This window comes from Dasypus novemcinctus, chromosome X, assembly GCF_030445035.2.
Source record: "Dasypus novemcinctus isolate mDasNov1 chromosome X, mDasNov1.1.hap2, whole genome shotgun sequence".
In the NCBI taxonomy this organism is placed as follows: domain Eukaryota; kingdom Metazoa; phylum Chordata; class Mammalia; order Cingulata; family Dasypodidae; genus Dasypus; species Dasypus novemcinctus.
The window spans coordinates 62,216,392-62,223,002 of record NC_080704.1 but is presented as its reverse complement, the minus strand read 5'-3'; the positions used below and the strand labels follow the sequence as shown (position 1 = coordinate 62,223,002).

Genomic DNA, 6,611 nt, shown 5'->3' with positions numbered 1-6,611 from the left:
GGAAGGGGAGAGAAATAAATTTTATAAAAAGTCTATTTTGTCTGATATTAATACAGCTACTCCTGCCCATTTTCGGTAATTGTTTGCTCGTAAGATTGTTTTCCCAGCCATTCACTTTCAACCTCCTTGAATCCCTGAGTGTAAGATGTGTTTTTTGTAGACAGAATATAGATGGATCATATTTCCTTATCCAATCTTCCAGTCTGAATCTTTTGACAGGTGAGTTTAATCCATTGACATTCAGTGTTAATACTTTCAAGAAATTGTTTATGTTAGCCATATTTTCCTTGGACTTGTGTTTGTCATATTTTGTTTGTTTGTTTTCTTCTCTTTTTGTCTTTTTAGTTGCTTTTACACTCTCCTCCAACTCTGCCTCTCCTGTGTCTTCCTTTCTTCCTGCAGAACTCCCTTTAGTATTTCTTGAAGGGCAGGGTTCTTGTTGGCATACACTTTTAGTTTCTGTTTATCTGTGAATATTTTGAACTCTCCATCATTTTTGAATGCTAGCTTAGCTGGATAGAATGTTCTTGGTTGGAAATTGTTTTCTTTTAGTAACTTGACTATGTCATACCACTGCTTCCTTGCCTGTCAAGATAAAATGATGACCAGACAGCAACAAAAAACTACAAACTAAACCAATAATCCAGAAAACATGACTGCATTCAATGTACAAACTAAAAACCAGGAAGAGGAGCAGAACATCAGACAAGTAATTATAGCTCACAAAACATATATTAGCAACTAATTTAATGAAGTAAAAGAAGAGATTAACAATATGAAGAAAACACTGGGAGAGAATACAGAAGAAATAGCAGTCATACACAAAAAGATAATGGCTATGATGGTGATGAACAGCACAATTCAAGAAATCAAAAATACACTCTCAGCAAATAACACCAGATTAGAAGAGGCAGAGGAGAGAATTAGTGATGTGGAAGACAGTACATCTGAAATCAACCAGATAGAACTGATCAGTAAAAAGATAGGAAAATCCAGCTGGGACTTAGGGGCCTGGATGACAATGCAAATGCACTGACATATGTACTATAGGGATCCCAGAAGGAGAAGAGAAGGGAAAGGGGACAGAAGGGGTGTTGGAGGAAATAATGGCTGAAAACTTCCCAAATCGACTGAGGGAGATGGATGTACATGTCCAAGAAGCACAACGCGCCCCAAACACCATAAATCCCAACAGGCCGACCCCAAGACATATACCTGTCAAATTATCCAATGCTCAAGAGAACAAAGAGAAAATTCTAAATGCAGCAAGAGAAAAGAGAATCATCACATACAAAGGAGGCTCCAAAAGATTAAGTACTGATTTCCCATCTGAAACCATGTTCTCTGTGTTCATTTTTTCTGCGTGTTCTTTTTTTTATTTTTTATTTTGTCCGCTTCTGTTGTTGTCAGTAACACGGGAATCTGTGTTTCTTTTTGTTGCATCATCTAGGTAACAATCACTCACCTTGAACATGAATTAGCTCCATAATATCATAACTAAATTAAGTCAATAAGAGCTTATCTAAAAAGATATTAATTCTTTCTTCAATTAAACATGTTTGCATGAACATAGGGGAAAAAAACATGTTTCCTAAAAATACTATATATGAGAAAGTAACTTGGATTTTAAAGAAAATATCTCTTTAACTACATGAGATTTAACAAATTACATTTCAATTGACTCAACAATTTGGTTCGCTGCACTGAAATTGTGTAAATATTATGTTTTTGCTCCCCAAAATACTTCAATTTGCTCAATAAAATACACATTTCTCATGGAAAGTTTTTCAAAGTTGATGCCTTCCACATTTTCAATTCATATTAAGGCTGAACAAGCATGTATATATTTTCCAAATTATCACTAAAACAGTATTTTCCACATGTATTTTTCCTTTTAAAAAATCCACACAAATTGTTGCCTCTAAGTCTTGTTCCCAATACTTCAGTGATTTTATAATGAGTAAAATGGCATTTATATGTGTGTGTGTGTGTGAGTGTGTGGTGTTTATATATTTCAAACTGATAGAGATTGAGCACACAAGGCCTCTCTTCCTGTGTATGTATTGGTTGTTTGGTTTGGGTAGTTATCGAATCAGAAAAATGAATTATCTGGTCACCAGAATTCAGAGGAAAATATCCACAAATTTAATGTTATAAACAATTTGGTGTACCAAGAAGCCTACTTTAGGCCACCATAATATTTAAAATTTCAACATATTAATTTTAAAATTACATGAAAAATTGCAAGCAAATTATTGCTTACAGTAGAATAAATTCACAAAATTTATATCCTCTTTATAGACAGATACATTTTATATAATTTAAAGCAATGACCCTACAGCTATATTCTTGTACTTTTGCTCTTTTATGAAGTATATTAGCCTGCCAAAGGGTTGCCTGTGCAAAGTACCAGAAATCTGTTGACTTTTATAAGAGGTATATATTTGGTGTAAAAGTTTAAAGTTACAAGGCCAGAAAAAAGTCCAACTCAAGGTTGCTTTCTCACCAGTCAGTTGTCATGTGTTGAAGCAAGATGGTCGCTGGTCTCAGGCTGGTCTCTGCCTTCCCCTTTGGGCTTCCCTTTCCTCCTGAGGCTCCATAGGCCCAGCCTCTTGAGGCTTCATGCTTAAGTGAAGTCTTCTCTTTCCTGGCATAGGGCTTGTTTCTTTCTGGGCCTCTTATGTCAGCCTTGGTTATTCTGCTTTCTTCCAAATCTCAACTGTAAGCTACCAGGCAAAATGTCTCATCTCTCCTCAGGGCTTCAGTTCTTACAGGTTTCTCCTTTCTGTCACATGGCAAGATAAAAAAAAAAAAAATTACAGAACTGACTCTTCCCGTCTGTGTCTGTCTGTGTGGTGTGCATTTACATTATACCCAACAAGAGAGCAGGGATTCAACCTGAGTCATACCCACTGAAGTAGTCAAATCAAAAGCTCAAAGCGATCTTAATAGGTAATGCAATCAAAGGCCCTCAGCCAAATGTAATACAAGCAAAGGGTATCACACTCAAAGGAATAGATTAGTTTACAAACATAATCTTTCTCTTTTGAAGATTCATAAAATAATCTCAAACTGCCACAAGAGGTAAAAATGACGTAAATAGTTCTTTGTCCCCAGCATGAGTGTGATGCCAGCTTCTAGAGGGAGGACAGTGTACAGACTCAAAAAATGCTCTCATGGAGAAGCTCTGCCTGACCTGGCACGGACAGCATGATGGCTGTCACTGCAACCAGGATGCCAACATGGGCATCCAGGGCCAGGGTTTCTTTCTCTACCACAATGGACCAAAATGCCAAAACAGGAAAGCCAGGAATAGACCAATGAATACAGCTGGGATGAGTTGTAATATGGAAGGATTTTTTCCTTTCTCCCATAGCTGCTTCAGGTTGTCTTTACATTGTTTGAGCTCATCTGTGATTGGTTGCTTTTCCTGCTCAGTCATTTCAAACTTCAATTTCAGTTCTCAGAGTACAGTGTGTGTCTTTACATATTCTTTCTCTTGGCTTGGTTTTCAGGTTAACTGAGAAGAGTTTTGAAATCAGCTGAATCCCAAAGATGCTGTTCTTTCAAAGATCCCACTTGATTCTCAAGCTCCTTTCTAGTCATCTGAAGGATGCTGTGAGATCACTGGTAAGCGCTAAACTTTGCTTCTGAAATTGGGCAATTCTTTTCTTGCCACTGAAGTTCTGATGAAAGCAAAATATTTTCCTTTTTTAGAGAATGGCATTAGGTTTCCAATACATTCCATTCTTTTGTCAGCTTCTCCAGTTAACCTTGCAACCTTGTTGCTTCCTCTCTGTGTTGATCCTTACACTGTTGACATCTAAGTTCAAAACTGTTTTGCAGGCTCATGATTTCTTTCTCATATTCAGATGCTGCTTTCCGTCATCATACAAACTTAGCTCATACCTTCTTAAGCTCTTCTTGAAAAGAATCAATGTCAATATCCCACTCAAGGGGGAAACGAACTTGGCCCAGTGGTTAGGGCATCCGTCTACCACATGGGAGGTCCGTGGTTCAAACCCCGGGCCTCCTTGACCTGTGTGGAGCTGGCCCACACACAGTGCTGATGCGCGCAAGGAGTGCCCTGCCACGCAGGGGTGTCCCCAGCGTAGGGGAGCCCCACACGCAAGGAGTGCGCCCCGTAAGGAGAGCCGCCCAGCGCAAAAGAAAGTGCAGCCTCCGCCCAGCGTGAAAGAAAGTGCAGCCTGCCCAGGAATGGCGCCGCCCACACTTCCCGTGCCGCTGACGACGACAGAAGCGGACAAAGAAACAAGACGCAGCAAATAGACACAGAGAACAGACAACCCTCCCGGGGGAGGGGGGGGAATTAAATAAATAAATAAATCTTTAAAAAAAAAATATCCCACTTAGAGGCAGCCTTTTCTGCTGCCTGATGAAGGAGCAAAATTTCATCTTGGGCACTACGCAGTTTATCTCAAATGCTTGAGATTTCACTGTCCTTCTCCCAGAGAGTCTCAAGGTGTAACTTCTGCAGTCGGACTTGAAGAATCTGAATTTGCTTAGTATGTTCCTCGACTTGATTTTAATAGGCTTTTCTTTCTTCTTTCAAAAGAACTTGCGGTTCAAAGCATTCTTATTTACTTGCTCTGGCTAGTTCCTGGGCTTCAATCAATTCCTTGTGAAGATGCTGAATTTCTTGTTTTGCCTCAATGTCTGGCTGCACACCCTGCAAGTCTTCTTTTAATAGGGACATTTTAGCAAGGGTTTCATTTAGATCTTGCTCATCCATTTGGGTATCTGTAATGTTGTTGCTGCTTTTTTCCTTGCTTAGATTCAGAGTACCTAATAAATCAGATTTCTTTGCTCTTGCCTGATTTTCTTGTGAAAGCTTTGTTTCTTCTACCACTTTGGTTAGATGCTCCTTGGTGATCAGCTTCTCTTGCAAAGCTGTTAGCCTTTCATTGGTGAAATCATCATCATTTTGCAAAGCCTCTATTTTTGCCTGGAGTTCTTGTTCTTTTTCTTCCATTTCATCTATTTTATGTTGTAATTCTTTTATCTCAGCTTGTCCCTTCTGTCAGATTTCCTCCTGTTTTCCCTCTGCTACCCTTAACTTATCAGATGTTTAATCTCATTAACTGCTTCATTATATTTATTGGCTTATTCTCTTCATTCTTCCTAAGTCCATTCATTCATTTCATTCAGGTGAGTACATTCACCTTCAGTATTACTTAGACTTCACTCAACTTCTGAAAGTTTTCTAACCACTTCAGCTTTCTTCTGAAGAACCTGCCTCAGGGATTCTTTGGCTGTTTATCCCCCTGTAATGCTATAAGTTCTTTCCATCAACTATCTTCTGTTTGATTTTTGGGGCATGCCTGTAATTGGTTTCCCATAACTTCAATCAATGATAAGAGTCTATCTTCTATTAAAGACTGACAACTTGTATCTAAGGTGATGACTAGTAGCCACTGAAGTATGGCTAACTTCTGTACCAACATCTGTTACCCATGTACGCCCTCCTGTAGAGACTGAGAAAGTGGGAATAGTTCCTGAGAATACATACTTGGAGTGTTAGCAGCAACTCTGTAAACAGTACTTGGTGATGGAACATAGATGACATCTGAGCAGTGTTGGGTTTCCATACCCTCTGGTAGAAAAAGTTTTATTGTGTAAGCCATACAACCATGGGTAACTTTTGGGTGTTCTTCATCACATCTACTCCAAACTGGATGTCACTGGAAAGAATTTCACATGGTAGACTTTCTTCAGAACCTCCACTCAATCTCTGGCTATTTATAAATGTACCATTACTACTTTTAGTGTCTTTGAGATAAAACTTGCCCATCTTGTGATCAAACCAGACGAGAACACGGTTCCTTGACAGCACTTTGCTGTCAAAGGTTGTATTATTCTTCACTGAACATCAGCAGGCCACAGAGCTGTTGATTTTGATGGGGTCGTCTGGTAGACATGATGTTCCTGAGAGGGATGTGAGTTCAGGTGGCAAATGAAGATGGCCAAGGCTGACGGCATTGTGGACACCCTGGGAATATCTCTTCTACCAGAGACAAAGAGGAGTTCCTCTGGATCCAGACTGCCCTTCAGAAGCTTATATTCCTATCCACCACTCCCCCTGCCCAAAGTTTTAAATTAAAACAAACTGCATTGTCTAAGCATAACCGGTGAACATCAACAACTCTTCACTTGGTTGGAATACAAGCCAGCGCCAGCCCCATCACCTCCTTTAAAACCCACCAGCGGCAGAGCAGGTGTAGCTTTTGCTTCCCATGTACAAGGTCCCGAGTTCAATCCCTGCTACCTCCTAAAAACAAACAAACAAACAAACCAAAACCCAGCAATGCCTTTATCACAAAAAGTCCCCAACTGGTAGCTTTCAGTCTATCTTCTTCCCCAGGAAAAAAAGTCTCAAACATCAGTCAGTTTCAGCCAAGAAAACTCCAGGAAGACAGTTTGGGGACTGGAGGTATCCAAGCAGATGAGTCACGTACCAATTCTTGTGTTTTGTTTGGGATCGAGGCCTCTTTTTCCCCTCGGTGGTGGAAGTGTTACAGCACTAAAATATAAGGCACGGTGGGTTCGATGAGGCCAGGAAAGTCCCTCCCGGGCCAAGGAAGTTGTAGTTG

At 39.9% G+C, this 6,611-nt stretch overlaps 1 pseudogene; it reads right to left on the bottom strand.

Annotated features, from left to right (window-relative positions):
* Window positions 1-3,161: 3,161 nt before the first annotated feature.
* Window positions 3,162-4,753, bottom strand: LOC101421432 (sarcolemmal membrane-associated protein-like; annotated as a pseudogene).
* Window positions 4,754-6,611: the final 1,858 nt, after the last annotated feature.